Source organism: Mustela lutreola, chromosome 7, assembly GCF_030435805.1.
Source record: "Mustela lutreola isolate mMusLut2 chromosome 7, mMusLut2.pri, whole genome shotgun sequence".
NCBI lineage: Eukaryota > Metazoa > Chordata > Mammalia > Carnivora > Mustelidae > Mustela > Mustela lutreola.
In genome coordinates, this window is record NC_081296.1 from 105,617,019 (window position 1) to 105,640,711 (window position 23,693).

Sequence of the window (23,693 nt, forward strand, 5' to 3'; positions counted from 1 at the left end):
ACAGGAAGTAGCAACGAGGTTGTACAGAGTCATTTCAATCCAAGACCCAAGGGTCCTCAGCCTCCTCAGATTCTTTTCGTCAGAGCCTGGGACAGTTAGCCAACATTTGTACATGAGGATTCTGGTATTAACAGCATCCAGACCCTTTCCACAGGCCCCTGAGAACTTTCTCCTCTGAAGCAGGGTCAACTCCTGGCCATTGCAGAGGCCCTCACCAGCTGTATCTGCTTGGAATTCCCTCATCTCATTAATTTGTTGGTTAATTCAGCAATAATTTATTTATTTTGAAATTAAGAGAAAACTGTGAGTTAGATGATTTTGTAATTGTCAAAATGATTTAGGTTTAAGTGTTCTTGGTTTGGGCCTGGGGCCGGAAGAATAGAGAGTCAAGAACAGGAGGAGGGAAGGAAGGGTTAGAGCACTGGTGTGATGCTCTGGGGCCACTTCAGTGTAATGACAGATACAAAAGCCACAATCACATTCCTCCTCTCCAAGGTCACCTTTTGGCTTCCAATTACAGCCCTGTTGCCGCAACTCCTCTCCACTCCCAAATCAAGGCAGGCTCTCTTCCCAATTTCGCACACTGTCCTGTCCACATGGGATGCAATTCTGCTGGGGGGCCAAGGGTGCAGGTAAGACCTTGCTTTTTCTCCAGCCTCCCTGCCTGTTGGGGTGGCAAAGAGACACATTGCTAATTGATGAGACTGGAGTGGAGCTTGGCTGGGGGTGGAGAGTAGTCTGAGGAAGCTCTTGGTTTTCTGTTCACTTGAGACCAGTGTGGCTGGTGCAGCCTCTGCCCTTGTGTTCCCAACTTTATGGCAGAAGTCTTATGATTCTCCTTGAGAAGACCAGCATAGTAAGCGAGGAAGGGTAGAAGAAGAAACAGCCTGGGTTCCAGGGGCAGCTTTGAGCAGCCAAACAAGACTTGAAGTCTCCTACCACTAGGCTTCTTGTCTATGGGGAATATTAACTTAAATTAAGTAGTTAATTCAATTAGTTAATTAACTAATCACCAATTAATCAATTAATTAGTTAATTGACTTAGTTAAGTTCCCATACGGGGGTTTCCATTACTTGCAGCCACTACCATTGTACTTGATGCAAAAGTTCTTCTCCCACAAGCCTGGGCATAACTGCCCATCTCTCCAGGAAATTACAAAGACAAACTCCTTTCTCACAACACCTTCTTTGAAAACTAAAGCCTACTCCCCTCCTTGCCAAGACAATACCACAACCACTCTCCTCTTTCAAGTAAAAGGGCAGAATCTTAAGATTATATCTCTTGGTCTAATGAATGTTTCTCTGCCTCTTTTTAAAAAAATGTAAATCCAGTATAGTTAACATACAGTGCTTTATTTGTTTCAGGTGTACAAGAGAGCGATTCAAAAATTCTATACATTATTCAGTGCTTATGAAGTTAAGGGTACTTTTAATCCCCTTCACCTTACTATATGATCCAGTAATTCCACTACTGGGTATTCACCCAAAGAATAAAAAACTCTAATTTGAAAAGATACACAAACACCTGTGTTAATTGTAGCATTATATACAATAGCCAAGGTATGGAAGCAGCCCAACTGTCCATTAATAGATGAAAGGATAAAGAAGATGCGGGGTGTGAGTGTGTGTGTGTACAATGGAATATTATTCAGCTATAGAAAAGAACAAAATCTTGCCATTTGCAACCACATGGAGCTAGAGTGTATAAAGCTAAGTGAATGTTTTTCTTCTTATATTTGCCTTATTAAATATAAAGTTGGGCACTGGATCTCTTTAAAAATATGCACACCAAATGCTTGATAGAAGCAATGTGGGGTAGTAGAAAGAACACAGGCCTTGGAAACATTCAAATTCTGCCTTTGTCCTTTACTAAATGTGACCTTGGGAAAGTTATCTGTGCCTGGGTTGCTCCAGTGTAAAAAATGGGAAGCATAATAATGTTTTATAGTTGGGTCATTGTGAGGGTTTAGTGCATTCACCAATGAAAAAGCTCCTGCTAGCTATGTATAATGGATAAGGGAACTACTCTGAATTCATAAATGCTACCAGTTACTGGTAGTGCCAACTTTTATACACAGTTTTACCTCCTCCATAAAATAAGAAGAATATTACTATTCTTGGGTGTCATGGGCATTGCATGAAATGAAATTTAAAGGCCAGAACCCCTCTGTTGTATGGTACATGCTTAATAAATGTTAGTTATTACTAATTAAAAAAAATTTATTTATTTGAGAGGGAGATACAAAGAGTGTGCATGAATGAGGTGGCGGGGGGTAGAGGAGCAGAGGAAGAGGGAGAAGCAGACTCCCCGCTGAACAGAGAGCCCCATGCTAGACTTGATCCTGAGACTCCAAGATCATGACCTGAGCCACCCAGATGCCCTAGTTATTATTAACTCTTTTCACCTTCTTCCTTCCTGCTCACAAACACCTGCAGACTGCCTGGGGAGATTTGCAGAGCAGATTCCTAGAAGAGGATCTGTTGGGAGAATATACTTCATCACTTTTACTCTGATCTATGTACTCAGACTCAGGGAGGCTAAACCAACACAGCTACGAAAGAAAAAGCACAAAGTGAGCCTACGATGCTGGAAGGGCTACTCAATTATTTATTACCAGGTCCCAGCTGCACCTATTATTTGGAATAAAAGTTTTCTCCTTAAGAACTTTTTCTAAGAGCCCAGGGAACGAAAAAGGGTAGGAGGATCTCATTTAGAGAAGCAGACAATACAATGACAGACATATTCTAAAGGAGACATTTTTCATTGTTACCTTAGAATTCACATCTTTCTTTTTCAGAATGAGCAAAAGTTGGGCGCCTGGGTGGCTCAGTGGGTTAAGCCGCTGCCTTCGGCTCAGGTCATGATCTCAGGGTCCTGGGATCGAGTCCCGCATCAGGCTCTCTGCTCAGCGGGGAGCCTGCTTCCTCCTCTCTCTCTCTGCCTGCCTCTCTGCCTACTTGTGATTTCTCTCTGTCAAATAAATAAATAAAATCTTTAAAAAAAAAAAAAAAAAAGAATGAGCAAAAGTTTGCTGGCTACTACAGTTTTCATCCCCCTTTTATTATAACATCTGCCTTAGTAACCACACTTGGATGTTGGAATATAGAAGTCAAGTTCATTCAGCTATAGAGAACTGAAGCTACCTGATTTCTTGTGTTCCCACCTGGTACTTAATATATAATGTAAGTTAGTTAGACCTGACACCCATAAAGAATTTTCGACAAGATACCACTAGCTCCTTAGAAAAGAAACTATTTCGTAGGATACAAAGAGTACTGGCCTCATCCATTCCAGGTTTTCTTTTTTTTTTTTTAAAGATTTTATTTATTTATTTGACAGACAGAGATCACAAGTAGGCAGAGAGGCAGGCAGAGAGAGAGAGAGAGAGAGGGGGAAGCAGGCTTCCTGCGGAGCAGGGAGCCCGATTCGGGGCTCAATCCCAGGACCCTGAGATCATGACCTGAGCCCAAGGCAGCAGCCCAAACCACTGAGCCACCCAGACACCCCCCATTCCAGGTTTTCATGTGGGAAAGCTGTAAGCAAACTGAAAATATCAATTCATTTGCAGATTACCTCCCTTTGTGTCTATTTTCAATCCCAAGAATACCTTCTACCTGGCTAATGGTTCTGGTATTTGATAAACAACTGTATTATAAGATAAAGATCTAAAAACCTTTCTCTTAAGCTTTGCCAGCTTGTGGAAACTGAGCAGGAGACAATGAAAAATCTTGGAAACCATTTATTACTAGAAAATGCCCTTATTATAAGGATTTATGTGCTTTTATAGGATAGTCTTTTGATCACATTTATAAGCTACATCTGACACAGAAGAACATTATTATTGATTGATTTTGTTTCCCAGGAGCATTTAAATTTCTGCTGTGAGCTAACAGAAATGTTCTGTCTGCATTCAGGACCACGGAGCAGCCCTTTGAATGTATAGCAGATCACCAAAGATGCAAATACTTAGTGCATGTTTTCTTTACAGCACCTTCGGCTGTACCAGTAGCCATCAGAAGCGGTTTATAATGCCTAAGCAATGACGTTCTGATTTCCTGAATAGTTGTTTTCCAATTTTCTGAAAAGGTGTCATGACCAGAAAGTGAATGAGAGTGGGGAATTAATGTAGCCTAAGATGCCAGAGCTCAGAGCATGCTCTGAATCACCAAGATGGCTCAGAAAGGCAGCAAGTTGCTCAGAGCTGTAAGGAGGGAAACAAAACACTCCCCCTCCTCCTTCCTCCATGTGCTACTTTTTCCCTCCAATTTCCACCCAGATTCCCCTCACCTTCCAAAGGATTGAGGTTATAAGGGATCAGGAGCTCAACCTGGAAGCCGTGGGAGGGCAGTTTGCAACCCATTATGACGTAGGTTCAGTAGATGGGTATGGGATTCAGTCCCTCTCAACTAGCTCCTCCCTTGGCTCAGCATCTGCCTAGCTGCAGAGGATGCCCACAATGAAGATGGTGTCTCCTCTCCTCGCTCTGCCGTGAACATGATCTGTGTGTCATTTTCTCCCTTACTATGAATATTGGATGGAGGCAATTGGGACAAAGGAAGGAGAGCTTCCTGGCTGTCTATGATCTTAAGTTACAGCTATGGGACAGGTCCAAAAGGGTCAACCCTAAAGAATTAGTACAAAATAGATGAAGCAACACTGGCTTAATGGCCCCTGTGACTCTGTCACAGCACACTCCACTTGGGGACCATGCCCAGGCCCCCTCCTTCCCAAGTACCAGGGTCAACACAAAATACAGGAGCAAAGTGACAATTGATGTGATGTAATTTTGAAGGAAGACCTTAGAATAAGAACAATTTTTTTCTGGAAGGAGTGCTGGCTTCTAAGTCTTACTACATTACTGTCATTCTATAATTAAAAAGTAAAGGCAAGAAATTCTAACAGTTAAGAGATATTGGTCATTTCTTATTAGCAAGGGACTACTGGGTGCTTTTAATGGGACTCCATTTAATCCCAATCACCACCCTGCCATTTTGCAGAGGTTCAGAGAGGATACTCGAGTTTAGGTTTTACAACTCACATATAAAAGAGCAGGAACACAAACCCTCATCTAACTCCAAAGTTGTGCTCTTTGCTTCCACGGTCCAAAGAAGAGAAGTCTCTCACTCATGCAGGAAGAAATAAAAACCACCCATGGTGAGAGCATGCAAAACCAAGGAAGGTGAGGTGGTGGGGGTTATGATTGATTATGAGGAAATCTGATTATGCTCAACAGGCAGATAATATGTAATCCATAGCATAGCTAGTCAAACCTAGATTTTTCCTGCATAAAGTTTTTTGGTGAATTTGAAAAGGACCTTGTCAATGAGATCCATGGGTCTCATGGGAGAGGGCCAAAAGGTTTGGACTGAGGTCCACCATTGGCTTTATCATGCACTGACCTGAGACCTTGGGAGGGACTGGGCTGAGGATGGAATCAGGTAAAGGAATGAGAAGTCACTGAATAACTAGAACTTGGAGAACCTTTGAGCTGAACTCCCAGGGGGACTGATTCTCTTTCTGGCTAAACTTCTGTTTCTGGTCTATACCTTTCCTTGCACCTTTCCTTTCTTCCACAAAGGGATCTCTCCTCTGGTTTCTCTGATGGTATAAGACCCTGGATCTAGCCCAGCCCCAGCTCACTAGTTAGATGGGCAGGAAGCCCCACAGGCTGGCCTGCCTGGAGATGAGGGCCAGCAGCAGAGCAGGGGTAGTAAACAGGTTGTGATCTGTGAACAGTAATCTTGGCATGTGTGTGTGTGTAAGTGAATGTATATGTGTGAGCAAGCATGAGCACAGAGAACGTGAGTGTATAAGAATGTGTGCCAGAGTACATGTGTGTATGAGACATCAGTGGAGCACCAGGAAGCTCTTGGCTTTGGATAAGGCAGGTATCAGAGGGGTCTTATGGGCAGCTGATTTGGGCCCACTCAGTTGCTGCTTACTGCTAATTGGTTCTGACCAAGATCCTCTCTGTGGCCAAACGCACTCAGGTTCCTCTGAGCCCTCTTCTCAACTTTGGCCCACAAAGGCTTGAACAAAATTCTAACATAGTTTCTAATGGGTCATGGCCACATCCCTGGGATGACCCTAGCCCCCTTGAAGTGTCAGTCTGAGGAAATTCAAGGCTGCCAAAAGAATTTACTGGTTATTTCAGCCAACACGTGAAGATAGAGCCCTTGTCTCCTAGTCTCTGTAGGAGGTTAAGAGTCCAAACTCCATAAACATCAGTTAGCAAACCCAGATGCATTCCACATGGGCCAACCCCTTTTCACTTTCTGTAATTTCTCACTTCCCTGACTCTCCTGAGCCTCAGCTCATCCCCTCCCCATTCTTCCAATCTTCCTTTAAAAAGCCCAGTCACAAAGGCAAGCAGAAGACAAAGCACAAGCTGACCGTCCCCAGCCTCCTCCCAACCCCCACTTCTGGGTGGGACTGTGTGTGACCTTCCAGGAATCTCCCAACTATCTTAATGTTAATGACTTGCTAGAGGGGAAAAACAACCTTAACTTGATTGCCAAGGCCTTTGAAATCTCCCTTTTTCTCTACCTCCCCCAACCCCATAGTATATAATCAGCTACCCATCACAACCCCGGTGCAGCAGCTCTTTCTGCCCTACCCCCCACCCCGCCCCGGTTTAGTCCACGTGCTTTAATAAACTACCATTTTGTACCCCCAAAACCCCCAAAACAAAAAACCCCTCCAAAACACCCAATCACTTCTGTACAAATTGAAGTTGAGTTCAGTTACCCTGGACTCCTTTCCCTATTGCAATAGTGTATTACTGATTGAAATCTGTCCTTACCACTGTAACTGGTGTCTACTCTGTTTATCTTTGATAGTGGCTACCCTGGCTCTGGCCTAGGGAAAACTGTGGTAATCTTGGGCAATGAGCTGACCCTTCAGCCGGCCCAGGTTAACTTTAAGGGTAGGGAAGGAAGCACATCCAAATTCCCCTGCCTGAACAGGCACATCTCTCATATACTAAACCAATCTTACCATTTTGACTGTGAATGTGAGCTATAAGCTGTGCAGAAGAAAAAGGAAGAAGACATTTTGTCCCTAACACACTGTTCCATATAATTTCCTTTCCCATTCCACAGGGCTAGATCTGCACAGACAAGTACACAAACATCCACACTAAAAGCTAATGTGTAACGCCACTGACCTTCTTTTTAATAACAATTCAAATCCAATACTGTTTCAGTCATTCTTGAAACCATAAACATGGGCCAGCAATGCTATTTTTTTTTTTTAAAGATTTTATGTATTTATTTGACAGACAGAGATCACAAGTAAGCAGAGAGGCAGGCAGAGAGGGAGGAGGAAGCAGGCTCCCTGCCAAGCAGAGAGCCCGATGCGGGACTCGATCCCAGGACCCTGAGATCATGACCAGAGCCGAAGGCAGCGGCGTAACCCACTGAGCCACCCAGGCGCTCCAGCAATGCTATTTTTTTCACCAGGTAGTAGCAACTGACTGAGATAGAGAGGGCAATGGGCAGTAACCTGGCATTGGGATTAAGAAGACAGGCTTTCCAGTTAGACAGACTTGGGTTTAAATCCAGCCTTTCACTTGCTGTGGAACCATGCATGGGCATATTACCTAATGTAGGGAATACTGTGGTGCTCTGTCCAAGTTCTCTTTTAAAGGCTGTTGTGTTGGGGTGCCTGGGTGACTCAGTGGGTTGAGCCTCTGCCTTCAGTTCGGATCATGGTCTCAGGGTCCTGGGATCAAGGCCCGGTGTCAAGCTCTCTGCTCGGCGGGGAGTCTGCTTCCCCCTCTCCCTCTGCCTCCTTCTCTGCCTACTTGTAATCTCTCTCTGTCAAATAAGTAAATAAAATCTTAAAAAAAAAGGCTGTTGCGTCCTTCTAGCTGCTGGGAATACCACTGTTGATAAATTGATTACACTAGGAGTCTTTTTGTCTATGGGGACAGGGTGTCCCATAAGTGACTGGCTAGGGCTTCCTTGTCAGGACTTGAGAATAACCCGAAGGGCTATCCTAGCTCCAGAACTCCCAGCAGACGGGGCTGGGGCCAGTCAGGTCTGCTCATTCCTGGCCTTCTCACTTCTTCTACTAAGATAACTCAGCAGCTAACATACCTTCACAACTCTCTGAGTCTGTGTCCAGGAGCCCCAGTCTAAAACTCTAAACTTCCTGGGTCTGCAGCATGGAGATAACAATAGTACCTGCGTCAGAGGACTGTAGTGAGGATTATTTGAAATCATATATATAAAGTTCATCTATGCAACATCTGGCATATTGTAAGCATTTAGTAAATATTGCAAGCATTTATAATAAGAATTAGGTTAAAAAATACATAAATCACTAAAATATTTTGTCATACCACAGGTCCCAATTTGGGGTTTGACCACTGATGATTACACAGATACTGCACTAGGTTATAGTATTGTTCACAACTATTTGCTCCCTCCCCATTTTTGCCATAAGACTTGTGGTGCCTCCTGCAGGTGGAGCATCAGTCCCTACCCCATTGTCATTCTTGGCCATGTGCTTTGCTTTAGCCCAAAACAACACTGTGATTTTCTGCCAGCTCATTGGCTTTTCTTCTTTATCACATGAATCCAGCGGTGTGCTGATAAATTGGCTCTCGAAAAGCCCCATTCTAATTTGTAGTGTTTGCCAATTTCCAAGGTTGGTTTTAGGCTACCAACATACATCACTTAATGTGGAGTTAGAAAAGACGTATACTATCAGCTCTTCACAGTGAGTGGGTATGAGCTGATCAGCATACTTGCATACCACTGGGCATATCCCACATAGTGGCTATGGACTTTCAGAAAGAACACAGGTGGAATGGAACTTCAGACTACCTCCTGTGATAGAACATGAGCAAGAAATACATCTTTGCGGGCATCTGGGTGGCTCAGTAGGTTAAGCCTCTGCTTTCGGCACAGGTAGTGATCTCAAGGTCCTGGGATCCAGCCCTGCATTGGGCTCTCTGCTTAGCAGGGAGCCTGGCCTTCCCCCTTTCTCTACCTGCCTCTCTGCCTACTTGTGATCTCTGTCTGTCAAATAAATAAATAAAATCTTAAAAAAGAAAAAGAAATACATCTTTGTCACCAAGATTTTAGGGACTGTTTGTTACTCTAGCAAAATTGACTAATACAATTATAATTAATATAATTAATTATATAATTAACTATATATAATTATACAATTATTTATATATATTTTATTTATTTATTTGAATTATATATATTTTAAATAAAATGTATATTTATATATTTTATTTATATATAATTATATAATTAATTAATTATATATAATAAATATAATTATATGACGAAGCAATTATAATATTTTCTTTCATGATTTAATTTAATCAATATTCATAGTTTTATCATGGACCAGGCACAGTGATTCACACTAGGAAAATAATGATAAAGAAAGTAAACACAATCCCTTCCTTCAAGGAACCATCATTCCTCAGAAGCCACCACCATTCTGAGCTTTATAATGTCCATTTGAAAGTTCTCTCTTATGGACTCTCTAATGAAGAGGAAGCAGACTAGACTATTCCAACAACTAACAACAGAAATGAAGCTTCTCCACCTCTCAGGGCAAATGAGAAGTACCTGCTTCCTCACCAGACCCAGCCGATTCTGGCTAGAGTTTGAATTCTAGATATACTCTGCATGGCCTTTATCTACTAAACTTAAAGTAGTTCCTACCATAGATAGGATACTCTCAAGCTGGAGATGCAAATCAACATGGAGTTTTTTTTCATGGAGATAGAAGTCACTTTTTGCCTCAAGGCACAGGGGAAAAAAAAGAGAGAGAGAGAGAGAGAGAGAGTAAGGGAAAAAGAAAAGAAAAAAGAAAAACTGTTGCCTCACCCAATGTTCATAGTTTCTTGGGGGAAAATCAATTTGCCGTGTCTCTATGGCTTTTGCAGGGTGCTGGAAGCCATGAAAGAATTCATGCAGCAATTGTTGTGATGGAAGACATGAAACTTTAATAAAGTGGCAAGCATATAGGCTGCAAGGTCAACACCACTGGGCCCAAGGCTCTGTTAGAGAGCATGCCTTTCTATGGATATTTAAAACCACTACACATGTGTTGTTAGGCAGTTACTAAGCATTTACAGCTGAGGATCAAAAATATGCTTTCCTTGGGCTAAGCCTTTGTGTAAATATTGGATTTTACATCCCAGAGATGGACTACAGGATACATCTCCTTTGTGTGTGTGCTGCCTTTTTTCTGTGGATAATTCTAAGGCCCTAGTCAGAAGACTGAATCCTTTCCCAGAAAGCTGTCTTCTCTGCAGATCCCATTGGCTTCCTTTAGGTCATGCCATGTCCTTCCTTTTGGTCTGCCATGTCCTTCCAGGTGGTATAGCATTCCATATTGTCTGATACTGCCCAGGCACAGTTTTAAGATAAGCAGAACAGATTTGAGATCAATACATATTCAGTTCTCTATAATATTTAAGTGTCCCAGATAGAAAGTTTCATTTTTCAAATGAGGACTTTTCTCTAAATAATAAAAACATGCTCTAAGAAATATATATGAAGTGAAAGAAATCACCGAACTACTTTTCATACAGAAATGCTTTTCCTGTGCTCTTTCAGAGACTCAAGTGTTAAGTGCTAAAGCTGGAATGACAAAATAACTAGTGGGAGCAAGACGTTTTAAGAAATAACTTTCCCCCTATATTTCAAAAACAGAACATGCTTCTTTCAGGAAAATCAGAAAATAAAAGACTTAGTAGTTGAAAAAAAATAATAATCTCTTTTCACTTAATATGCTATAAATATTTTCCCATTTGACTAAAAATACGCTACTTCCTCCTTTTGTGTAATAGCTATATAATATTTGATAACATTTACTCTGTGGCAAGCACTGCCTGTAATGTTTTATACATAGTAACTCATTTTTTTCACACAACAACCCAGCAAGGTGGGTACTATTAATATTCAAAATTTTTAAAAGTGGTAGAATTAAGCAAGAGAGGTTATATGGTCCAAAGTCTTAAAACTGTCAGGCAGAGCAGAATCCAAATTCACAAAAGTGTGTGACCAGAATCTATTCTGGTAACCACTAAGCGGAAGGGTAACCCACTATGTTGATGCAGCATCATTTATTTAACTAATCTCCTATTTTAGGATATTCAATTTGCTTCCATTTTTTGCAAAGAACTGACATGAATTTCATGGAGTAAATCTTAAACACATTCTTGATTATTCTCATTTTCAGAAATGAAATTTCCTATTTACTCACATTAAATGTTATCATCTTATCAAAATGTCCCTGAGTGGTCATTTAATTTATATTCCTGATAAAGGTGATATAAGTAATACCTGCAAATATTATCATTTGTATTATTTTTTAAGATCAGAGAGGCAAAGAATGGAATCTCATTTCTAAAATTTGCATTTTTACATTACCAAGGTGAGGAGAGGGAGACTTTTTTCAAAAGCTTATTATTGATATTTTCCTAGTTAAGGTGGAAATTCCCACTGGTATTATTTATAAAGCACTTAGAAGTCCTAGCCGGCAGAGTGCTACTTGGACTACTTAAGTGTTTGTCAAGGAAATTAGTTTCTTCTCATTGTTGATGACTATCTGTGAACAAGGCCAGCCTAAGGACACTTGTTTGCTTATCAAGAAAGCCTTAGGGACCAAAAACTGAAAAACAACATGGAAAATTTAGGTGGCCTGCCAGAGAAGTGAAAAGTTATGGCTTAACAGTTTTAGTAGAATTTGGTCAGCACGTCTGGTTCACAAAATCTCTACTCTTTAGAACTTATAGTTATTATTTTGTGGACACACAATAATGTGTCTGGTAAACATTCAGTGGGCATAAGAGAAGAATATGTTCTAGGAGAGAATATATATACATTTATATAATATAAAGATAATATGCATAATATAAATTTTTATAACACACGTGTAAACATAATTAAACTTGTTAACGGGGTTGTTCAGACACCCTACATTTTTTCTTATTATTTGTCTCTTTGGCCTATAATATTCTAAAATTAAAAGGTGATTAAATTTCCCACAAAGAAGGTGCCTCATTAGCGCAGTAGGTAGTGCATCAGTCTCATAAATTTCCCACAAAGATAATACTTTGATCATGTTCTTTACTTCTACGAATTTTTGTCTTATGTAATCTATGGTTTTGCTGTTTGTTCTTCTTGTGCATTCATTATACCTTTTAACAATAGATCATCTCCTTAGATGTTTCACTTAATTCTTTTGGCCTTGAACTTCATTTTTTCTGATACTATTATGTACATCCTCTCCTCATTCTCCTTCTCAAATAAATTTGCCTATCCTTTTTTTTTTTTTTTTTTACTTAGACTTATTTATTTGAGACAGAAAGTTTGAGGGAGACAAATAGTGGGGAGAAGGGCAGAGGGAGAGAATCTTCAAGCAGATTTCCTACAGCATGGAGCCCAATGCAGGACTTGATCTCATGACCCATGAGATTGTGACCTGAGCCAAAACCAAGATAGTGAGATGGTTAACCAACTGAGCCACCCAGGCACCCCGCCCCTGCTCATCTTTTTTTTTTAAACTACATTTGTTTTAACTCAATCTGATGATTTTTTACCTTATCATAGGGAAATTTGGGCTATTTATATCAATTAACAATGTGTTAATTGATATAGTTGGCTTTATTCCGTCTTTATTGTATATATTTCTATTATAATCCATTTTCCTTTAAAAATTTTTGTGGCATTATCACATTTCTTTTAATATCTTAAACTGTTCACCAATTAATCTGGATATTTTGCTAAGTTTTTCTATTTTGCAAGCTGTTAACATCATATCTTTCATCTTAGGTAAACCTTCATTTTTCTATTGCTAAGTCAAAATTAACTAGTAACTTTGATCGTCCTAACTCTCAACATTTCCCCAAATGCTTCGCTTAATGTTTACTAATCTCTTGCAAATTAAGAAATACTATTTTAAACAATTCCTAGATCAAACAGGAAATTAAAACTGCATTTACAAATTTTCTATATATAATGAGGAGAATCAGTTTATGAAAATATATTTCTTTTTTAATATGATTTTTTGGGGCTAGCTAGGCAACTCAAATACTATAACACTGATCTCTCTAGAAATACTGTTCTTAGATAGCACATAGAAGAAATGGATCAGGGGTGCCTGGGTGACTCAGTTGGTTAAGTGTCCGACTCTTGATTTTTGCTCATGTCATGACCTCAAGGTTGTGAGATCAGGCTCTGGATAGAGGTCCATGCTGGGTTTGGAGCCTACATAAGGTTCTCCATTGTCTCCCTTTGTCCCTTTCCCTATCTAAAAAAAAAAAAAAAAAAGGAATGGATCATAAAAGACAGAGGTGGCTTTTTTGCACTTAAGTGCTTATATCCAGGATGACTCTGACAAACGTTCTTAAGCTCTAAGCATTCAATAATTTCAGAATATTTTTTAATGAAATCTCAGCTTACTTGAACTTATCTTAAAAAAGCTAGATTTTTCAAAAGCATGGGGGTCATTAGCAGGCTGGGAAACATTAATTGCAATATCTGAATTTAATTCCAACTTCCAGACCTCACTACACTATTGATGCATATATTAGCACAGATTCTTTTTCTTTTTTTAAAAGATTTTAAAATTTATTTAAGCAAACTCCACACTCAACATGGAGTTCAAACTCACAACTCAGAGATCAAGCATTGGAGTTGCATAATCTATCAACTGAGTCAGGCAAGTACCCCCACAGAGTCTTTAAAAACAAAGGGCACACAAGGAGAGACTACTACACACCCACCAGACTGACCACACTGAGTGCTGGTGAGAATGGGGAGACTCACACAATGATAGCAGGAGTTAAAATGGTACAACCACTTGGGAAAACTGGTTCTTTCTAATAAAGTTAAATGTATACCTACCCTACATGATAGCCTATGTCCCAAAAGACTTGGATAAAATGTTCATAGCAGCTTTATTTATAATAGCCCCAAAGCTGGAAACATTGCATATGACTCTCAATGGTACTATGAATAGATTTTGTATATTCATATAATGGAACACTATTAAGCAATTAAAAAATGCAAGCTAATGATATATACAAAACATACATGAAATTTAAAAAAACATATTGAGTAAAAGAAGTCAAGCACAAGAAAGTACATATTGTTTTTATGTAAATTTCAAGAAGAGGCGATTTAAAGAACTAATCTACAATGAGAGAAGTCAGGAAAATGGGGAGATTAACCGGAAGGTATTGTAAAGAAAGTCTTTGAGGTAGGGGTATGTTCTATATCTTGATTTGGGTGGTAATTATATGTGTGTGTGTGTGTGTGTGTATACACATTATGTATGTACACACATATGTATACACATGCATGTGTGTATATGCATATACACATATACATATATGTACATACACATGTATACACACATGTATATACATACATGTACATATGTATGTAAATATATACTCACACATATATATGTTAAAGTTTATTGAGCTATAAATTTATTTTTTTTTAAGATTTTTTTTATTTATTCATTTGACAGACAGAGATCACAAGTAGGCAGAGAGGCAGGCAGAGAGAGAGAGGAGGAAGCAGGCTCCCCGCTGAGCAGAGAGCCCGATGCGGGGCTCGATCCCAGGACCCTGAGATCATGACCTGAGCCAAAGGCAGAGGCTTTAACCCACTGAGCCAACTCGGCGCCCCATATTGAGCTATAAACTTAAAATCTGTATATTCTACTATAGATAATTCATGCTTTTAAAAAATAGATATCTTTGATCCTGAAAAGCCAAAGCAATCTTAAGAATAAAGAACGAAGTTGGAGGCATCATACGCCTCCAAAGCTATAGTAATCAAAACAGTATGGTAATAACATAAAAACAGACACATGGATTAATGGAACAGAATAGAGAGCCCAGAAATAAACCCATATATATATATATAGCCAATTAATTTATGACAAAGGAGCCAACAATATACAAGGGGAAAGGAGAATATCTTCAATAAATGGTGTTGAGAAAACTGGACCACTACCTTACACCATATGCAAAAATTAACTCAAAATGGATTCAAAGACTTGAACATAAGACCTGAAACCATAAAACACTTAGAAGAAAACCCAGGGGATAAGCTCCTTGACATCAGTCTTGGCAATGTTTTTTTGGATTTGACACCGAAAACTGGATACTGGGAGACCTCCACTCACAGGGTGTTACTGCCTTGGATGATTTCATGCCTTTGCCCTGGTTGTGTTGACTCTTTTCTTCTGTTGCAGATACCTAGCAGCCCCTGGAATCGAGTTACCTGGCCACTGCTAACTGGTCTGCATGTCTTCTCAATGACATGATTTTAATATTAAAGATCAATCTGTTATGGAGGGCACATATTACATGGAGCACTGGGTGTGGTGCATAAACAATGAATTTTGGAACACTGAAAAAAAATTAAATAAAAAAAAAAAAGATGAATCTGGTAAAGGTCATTTAGGTGGAAATATAGGCCTAATTTGAAAAGTGGCAATTCCTCAGAGGGAACAGGAATGATGGGCGCCATTCAGTAAGAAATGGGAGGCCACTCACCACCTCTGCCAGAATCTTCGCCCACCCTCAGAGATGTCCTATCCTTCGGGAAGGCACAAATGCCATAAGACTCACAATGCAAATGTACCCTTTTTGGTCAACTTATGATGCCATAAGTTGTAGGAAGAACTTGTGTTCAGATGTTCTTGGTTCCTTTAGTTTGACTACGAGTTTGAGAGGCATGAATCCTCTCATTTTGCTGATAAACCCACATTGTTCCTCTCTGAGAGTCCTAACATTTCATTTATAAAGTCCAAAGCATAAGGAAATTAAATTAGCCTTAATATTACTCTCCTTTTCACTACCATTGCTTCTGTTACTCTAAGAACAAAGTAAAACACAATCTTTGTCTAATAAATGATCCTCTTTGCCGAAAGAGAAACTCTTGGGGATATCTTAAATGGCTTCTAAAACATATTTTGATTTTTCTCCCTGCAGTACTGAAAGATTTGTTAAGATCCAGTACCTATAGGTCAATTTCCATTCAACATAAAATTAATAGTGATCATCAATATCGTTCAGGAAAATGGATCTAAGCCATGTCTGATTTCGTTTCACCCTTTCCCTCTGCGTCTCTGTCAATCCATCTCTATGCAAGTCAATTGCAGTGCCAGCCTAGTGAAAAGGGAATGGTTTCCATGACAACAGATTTTCGCTCTGCTAGTTAGAATCTACAATTTGACTCCCACAGAAATAAATCTCATCATGGGACTTGGTTGATTCTGTAAACGACTAAATAACTGTGCAATCATTTCCAAAGAAAAGCCTGTTAGAAGCTTGCCTGAGCAAGGGTAGGTTATGCGAGGTGACTGCTGAATCTGCCGCTAACCTCACACAGATGGGGCGATGTGCAGGGAAGTGCTTGTTTTGAGCCGCAGCTTGCTCAGTTCTGCAGCCATCACGTGTGGGCTGCATAGCTTGGTCTCTTATGAATTTCAACGATGCTTTAATTCCAGGTGGAGGGAATAGATTCTAGAGCACCTCATAGCAAATGACATAATAAGTGTTCATCCCTGGAAGTCTTTCGTCTTATTTCCAGAAACTGTTGTTCCTTGAAAGGACACAGTTCTCAGGCATACGGTATGATATGAATTTAATTGCTTATTGTCTATTTCTCTGTTAAATTAGGTGCTGCTATCGTATAAGAATACTCTTGTCTCTTCACTATTATTTCCCCTTATTTTAATAATCTGTCGTATTTATTAATTAAAAATATATAGAAATACTTGCAGATTTTTAATTTTCTTCTTTAAAGATTTTATTTATTTATTTGACAGAGAGAGAGAGATCACAAGAAGGCAGAGGCAGGCAGAAAGAGGGGAAAGTATGCTCCCCACTGAGCAGAGAGCCCGATGTGGGGCTGGATCCCAGGACCCTGAGACCATGACCTGAGCGGAAGGCAGAGGCTTAAGCCACTGAGCCACCCAGGTGCCCCTAGTTTTCATTTTAAAACGTAACATGATGCTAAGTGTTTCAAATAATGGTTTACAAACATATTTTCCTAATAACATTTTATAGAAATTATAACAGTTAATTCTGATCCATAAGAAAATAATTGCTATCAATCTCGTGGTATATAGTTAAAGTGATTTCAATTAGTTCCATTCCTGGATCCAGTAAGCCAGGTTTCCTTCTGAACAGTGGGACTCACTGCTGAAGTAGGAACTTGTGTTGCAGGAGATGGTATCCTCAGCAGAGAAGAATGTGCAGCTTTGAATAAGGATGCAAATATTCAGAACTGTGATGAGACTGCTCCCAAAGTGCAAACTCAGTAGCTAAATCAACTCCCTCCCACCCCAGCTCGTTGATGCATTTTGCTCAGTGAGCTGGTTTTTAAAAGCCATTTCAAACATGCAACAGAAATCCCTTAGTACCCAGCCTGTCGCTAAGTCTGGTAAAATCTGCATTTCCATGTTGTACACCTTCCTTGTTTCCTCAGGCTGTCCCCTGATGCTAACTCTCCTTTTCCTTCCTCCGCTCAAAGCTTAGGAAGGATCTAATACCACTCACTTAAGAATGATGGACCAAGTAGCCCATTAACCTTTCATTGAAATTCATGCATATTAAATTTTTATCTAAACCAAAGATTTCCCTTTTACATTTTTCATTTCTAGTTGTCAAATGAAAGACTTTGCAGTTAAGGAAATTTTTAGTAATTTTGAGAAAAATGGGAACAATTTTGCTTAGGAAAGGGGACCTTGAAATTACATTAATTTTACCTTGCTGGCCACAAAGGCAATCCTGATATCATCTTTTTAGAATGAAGTCTCTCTCCTCCCACCCTTCCTATTGGGCATCTTCTCCCTAAGGTAAGAGCAACCCTTTGAGTCATTGGAGGCCTAGTTCTATCAGCAAGTACGAGTAGAGGAACTGATCCCTTCCTTAGGAGCTTTTCCCAGGAGCCAAGCCTAACCTGGTATAGACAGATCTCTCCTCAACCTTCCCTGGGTAAACAATGGGGTGGCCTCCTCTGCTATAGGTGTTGGCATAAAACATGATCTAAGCTGATAGCTAATAATGGCAATGGCATAACTTACTTACAGGAGGTCTGAAAATGCATACATTTTGTTTCCTCTTGTGTTTCTATGTCTGAATTTCCAATAAAGAATGTTATTACTGGAGGGCATCAATTTTATTTCATTTTATAGACTGCATCTTCCTGAATGTTTTATATTTAGACTATCACCTTTGTCTATTTCTACTTATATATTTAAAATGACAGAACTCAGATATGCAAGCGGCTAATCAATGAGAGTTAGGTGTGGCAAGAGGTGAAGGACTGGGGAAGGTAAAATGAGAGTGTGTAGAATATGTGGTTTCATGAGCAGAGTACAACTGATACGTCAAGCTAGGGGAAGGAATGTTAGCCAAAGGAAGGAAACAGGGAATGGTAGGAACAATGGAAAGAAGAGAAAGGTAAAGAGATAGACAGAGGGAAGATGGGGAACAGGTTAGGATCAAATATCAGATCATCTGGGATGGCAGGGAAATGCCTGTGATCTCCAGAGCACTCTTGCTCAATTCCATGGATGACCCAGAAAGCTAGGCATAGTGATGTTAACTGGGTCTAACCTTGAGGGACCAGTGGTGCCACAGAAGTTATATGAAATCTGGACACAAAACCAAATATTAGGACTTCAACTTAGTGATTCTTTTTTCTCCCACCATATAACTTACAGATTCTTCATCTGTTTCTATATGATGCGCAACCAGAGTTGCAGAAGTAGGCAGCTCGCTAATTATAGTCATGTTTTTTAGCTCATGGTTGTACAGTGAAACCAGAGAGGTGGTAGCTTCCTAATGTGTCAAAGTAGGTGGAAGTACATCCCCCAGAATTCCCTTTCCTGCATGTATAGTTAGGGCGGGCCACAGGAGAGATTCCTGTGGGAGAATTTGAGGGGGAAGTGAATTATCAGTCATTTTGTAGCCCACATCCACTGTCATATCTGCTGTCTCAGCTTGTTGGCATGAGGCAGCAGCTGAACCAGCAACTGCTCCACCTTCTCTGGGGTCCTCCTTCAGCTTCTCCAATTCTTGGGCCAGGCGTGTGTGTGTGTGTGTGTGTGTGTGTGTGTGTATGTATTTAGGTCAATGACAAAAGGCCCCAGATTCTATAGGACACTTGCATCACATCTCCAAGGACAGAAGCAAGAACCAACATGGGTTTCAGTCAACCTCATGGGCTCCAGCTCATGCTTGTGCACTTTAGCTTTCTCTAGTGCTTCCCTGTGAACTTCATGCTCCAGGATCAGATGTGAAGACAACAGCCTTACAGAGACTGCTTAATCCATTCCTCCCACAATTGTGCAAATGCAAATCCTTGTAACAAGCCACCTAACTAATGAACTAACTAACCAGCTATATTGCCTAGTGGTACTGCTTCTTTGATTGGACCCTGACTGATACAGAAAGGTAAGAAGGATTCTGAAGACATTTAATTCTAGAATAAATAAGTCTTTTTTCATGACCAAGAACACTATGCATATAAAGATCAAACCAGGGACACCTGGATGGCTCAGTCGATTAAGCCTGTGACTTTGGCTAAGGTCGTGATCTCAGGGTCCTGGGATCAAGCCCTGAGTTAGGCTCCATGCTCAGTGGGGAGTCTGCTTGTCTCTCTCCCTCTCCCATTGCCCCTCTCCCCATTCTTGCTTGCTCACACACAGGCTCTCCCTCCCTCAAATAAATAAATAAAATCTTAAAAAATAAACCAAAATGTGAGTTGAAACCCATTGATTCACACCCACCAGGATGAGGATAATAAAAATGACAATAACAAGTGTTAGAGGAGGTGGAGAAATTAGAACCACATTGTTGGTGGGCATGCAAATTGGTGCAGCCATTTTGGAAAACAACTTCCTCAAAAAGTTAAATATAGAGTTACAAAAAGACCTAGAAATTCCACTTTAATTCCAAGAGAACTGAAAACATAGGTCTACATAAGAAATTGTACAGAAATATTCATAGCAGCATTATTCATAAAAGTCCAGAAGTGGAAACAAACCAAATGTCTATCAACCAATGACTGTATAAATGAGATATAGCATAGCCATACAATGGAATACTACTCAGCAATGAAAAGAAATAAAGTACTGACATATGCTATAATATGGATGATGTAGTAATTTGGATGTTCATTTGAAAGAGAGTAGCAGTCCTGATAAAGGATGATGAGCAAGATTTTAGCAATTAGGTCCATCTAGTGAGCATGATTGTAGCAACAGATCCATCATCGGTAATAAACTTTTCTCATTCATCTTTCTTTGGTCATCAAGGGCAGACCCCAATTCAAGTGTAAGAAGCAACATCATGTACAAAGAGATATGTTCATGAACTGTTAGTAATGGTGGGAAAAAATCTTGAACCAACCTCAATGTCCATCAACAGAAGAAAAGATAAAGAAGTCAGGGAATACCCACATAGCAATTAGAATGAATAGAATGATATACATCAACATAAAGTATCGATTTTGGAAATATAATTCTTATTGGAAAAGAAGCAAATTGCAATATAATGGGTGGGTTAAAAATTCAGGATTTGCAATGATTACATTTTAGAAATGGATCATAGTTTAGCGGTTGTCAGGGGTTAGGGATGGGGTTGGGGGAGGAGGTTGGAGCAGGTTGAAGGGGTGAAAGAGAAGGTGTGGTTTTAAAAGAGCAATGTGAGGAATCTTAGTGGGGTTGGACCTATTGATCATTTTGACTATGGTGGCATCTATATAAACTTATACAGTGCTCAAGTTGTATAAAACTTAATATACACACATTTGTAAGTAAAAAGTAAAATTGGGAAATCTGAAAAAAAATTGGTGAGCCATTTCAATGTCAATACCCTGTGATATTATACTATAGTTTTGTAAAATATTACCACTGAGGGAAACTGGGAAAAGTATAAAAGGGATTTCTCTGTATTATTTCCCACAATTGCATATGAATTCATTGTTTTCTCAATTTATTTTTTTTTAAGATTTTTTAATTTATTTGACAGAGAAAGACATAGCAAGAAAGGGAACACAAGCAGGGGGAGTGGGAGAGGGAGAAGCCAGCTTCCTGCCGAGCAGGGAGCCCAATGTGGGGCTCAATCACAGGACCCTGGCATCATGACCTAAGCCAAAGGCAGACACCTAACGACTAAGCCAACCAGGCACCCCAGTTTTCTCAATTTAAAAAGGAAGAAAGAAACATTGCTTCAAATGTGATAAACCTAGAAAATATTTTTGATCTCCTATTCAAGGATAGAAAATTTTAAAATTCACCCCCACAGAAAAACAGTGTGATTCTCACTAATATTATTACTTTAAAGTCAAGGGGAAAAGAACTCAGGCTTTGGAACCAGATTGCTCTCCCACTTATCATTGTGAAACTTTGGACAAATTAAACTCTGAACCTTAGTCTCTTTCTTAGTAAAATGGGATAAGAATAATATCCACATTACCGAGTTATTGTGAGAATAAACTGACTTGAGATATGTACAATGTTCACAACAGTGCTTGGCACATCTTAAGTGCCCAGTAAGTTGTTGAACACTGTGATACCACTGATATAAAGTTTGAAAATAGGTGATACTAGAATAGGAATCCACATGTATACAGTGAGACTATAAAGAAACACATGGAAATGATAAATATAAATTCAGGACAGAAATACCTCTGGCAATGGGGAAGGTGATTCCCTGGGCAAGAACACACAGGGATCGCCATTTGTCTATGCTATTGAGAAATAGCATAGAGTGCTAGAAAATATAGAGTGCTATAGAGTGCTATTTCTCAAGTCCTGTAGCTCAAACACACCTCCTGTGAGATGCTGTCCTTGATTACCCTGCCCCAGATGAGACCATCAGTCAGCACTCTGACAGAACTTTCATCTGTCCATCCACTCATGCCTCTGTGACTGTGTATTTCACTGGAGCTCTCTGACGGCAAGAATGGGTACACTATGCAATGGTTGACTATTGAGAAATAAACATAATGCTTAGAAAACCATTCTGTAGGATAATGAAATGATGGGACTGATTGATCTTCAGAGATGTTGCGAAGTCAGGAAGCAAGAGAGGACAACAGATACTCTGTAGCAAGATATTTGATGGGTAATTAATTAAAATATTTATGATGCACCTAATGTGTGTAAGGCACTAGTCTAGGCCCTGCTGTACAAAGACAAACAGGATAAGGCACATACTCAAGGGAGGAATGGTCTAGTATAGGAAAGACTTGCACATATGATCTGTGTCTGGTAAGGAAAATGGCCAAATAAAGGTAACAATCAGGGGCACCTGCATGGCTCAGTGGTTAAAGCCTCTGTCTTCAGCTCAGGTCATGCTCTCAGGGTCCTGGGATAGAGACCCGCATCGGACTCCCTGCTTGGCAGAGAGCCTGCTTCTCTCTCTCTCCCTCTGCCTGCCACTCTGCTTACTCGTGCTCTCTATCTCTCTGTCAGTTAAATAAATAAAATCTTAAAAAAAAAAAGAAAGGGTAACAATCAAATACTATGAGTGAATCTGAAAGAGCCTTTTCTTTTTTTCCAAGTGAGTCTAACACAACACATCTTAGAGAACAAGAACACCACTTTCAATGGAAACAAAAGCTTTTAACAATATTTTATATAAAAAATATTTTTAATGGAAATATATAGTCTTCAACAAAAATTATATTTTATTCTAATTAAAAACCCCTAACATAAAAGAATACTCTATTTTGAGTATATATATTCTTATGTAATCTATTACTCTAAAAAAGTCCCCTTAGCAAATGTTATAACCATGTAGTATATGTCTTCACTTGGGCACCAAAAGGTAACATTTTTCCTTCCTGATTAATAGTTGATCCAAGATGCTATTTTCTGAATATTACTCCCACAAGATGCTGTTGTTAAGTTTAGAACAATGACTATCTAGCAAATTAAATTCCTGAATGGGTGTGCAGTGCCGAGGTTTTCAGAATTAAAATGGTTGTCTGGCAGCGTACAGAAGAACCACTGCTCCGGTAAAATTTGCCTTGTGACTTTTTGGCTGTGATGTAGAGGGCATACTGAATACCACGCAGCTCTGGCCCTGAAGGCCAGTCCTGAGAATTCTCATCTCACAGCTCTTCTAGACAGGAGCTGTATTCATTATGACAGTCTAGGAAGAGAGCCTCCAGGGAGTAGGATATCAGGATGAGTACATCTTCTCTCATACTTTCAAGACCCTTCTTAGTAGAGCACTGTTAAGAAAGTTCATACATTTGTCTGTATGCTTATCTATCTATCTATCTATGCATCAAATCTTCCTGCTGAAAATGTCCTATGCAAAAATCAATGTCTTCTTTTTTTTTTTTTTTTTTTTTTTTTTTTTAAAGATTTTATTTATTTACCTGCCAGAGACAGAGGGAGAGAGAGCGAGCATAGGCAGACAAAGAGGCAGGCAGAGGCAGAGGCAGGCTCCCTGCCGAGCAAGGAGCCCGATGCGGGACTCGATCCCAGGACCCTGGGATCATGACCTGAGCCGAAGGCAGCTGCTTAACCAACTGAGCCACCCAGGCGTCCCAAAAATCAATGTCTTCTTGGTGGAGATACAGTAAGACCAATAAGACCCAGACTCTGCCTTCGAGATCCCGGTGATCCAGGAAAGGGCAGGCATGCAAGATGTTAAATGTAAAAA

The 23,693-nt window shown here is 39.8% G+C and overlaps 1 protein-coding gene across 7 annotated transcripts in view; it reads right to left on the reverse strand.

Moving 5' to 3' along the window:
* Window positions 1-23,693, reverse strand: part of TRIM9 (tripartite motif containing 9) — a 109,779-nt gene that overhangs the window by 47,815 nt on the left and 38,271 nt on the right. The gene's annotated exons all lie outside the window — the stretch shown is intronic.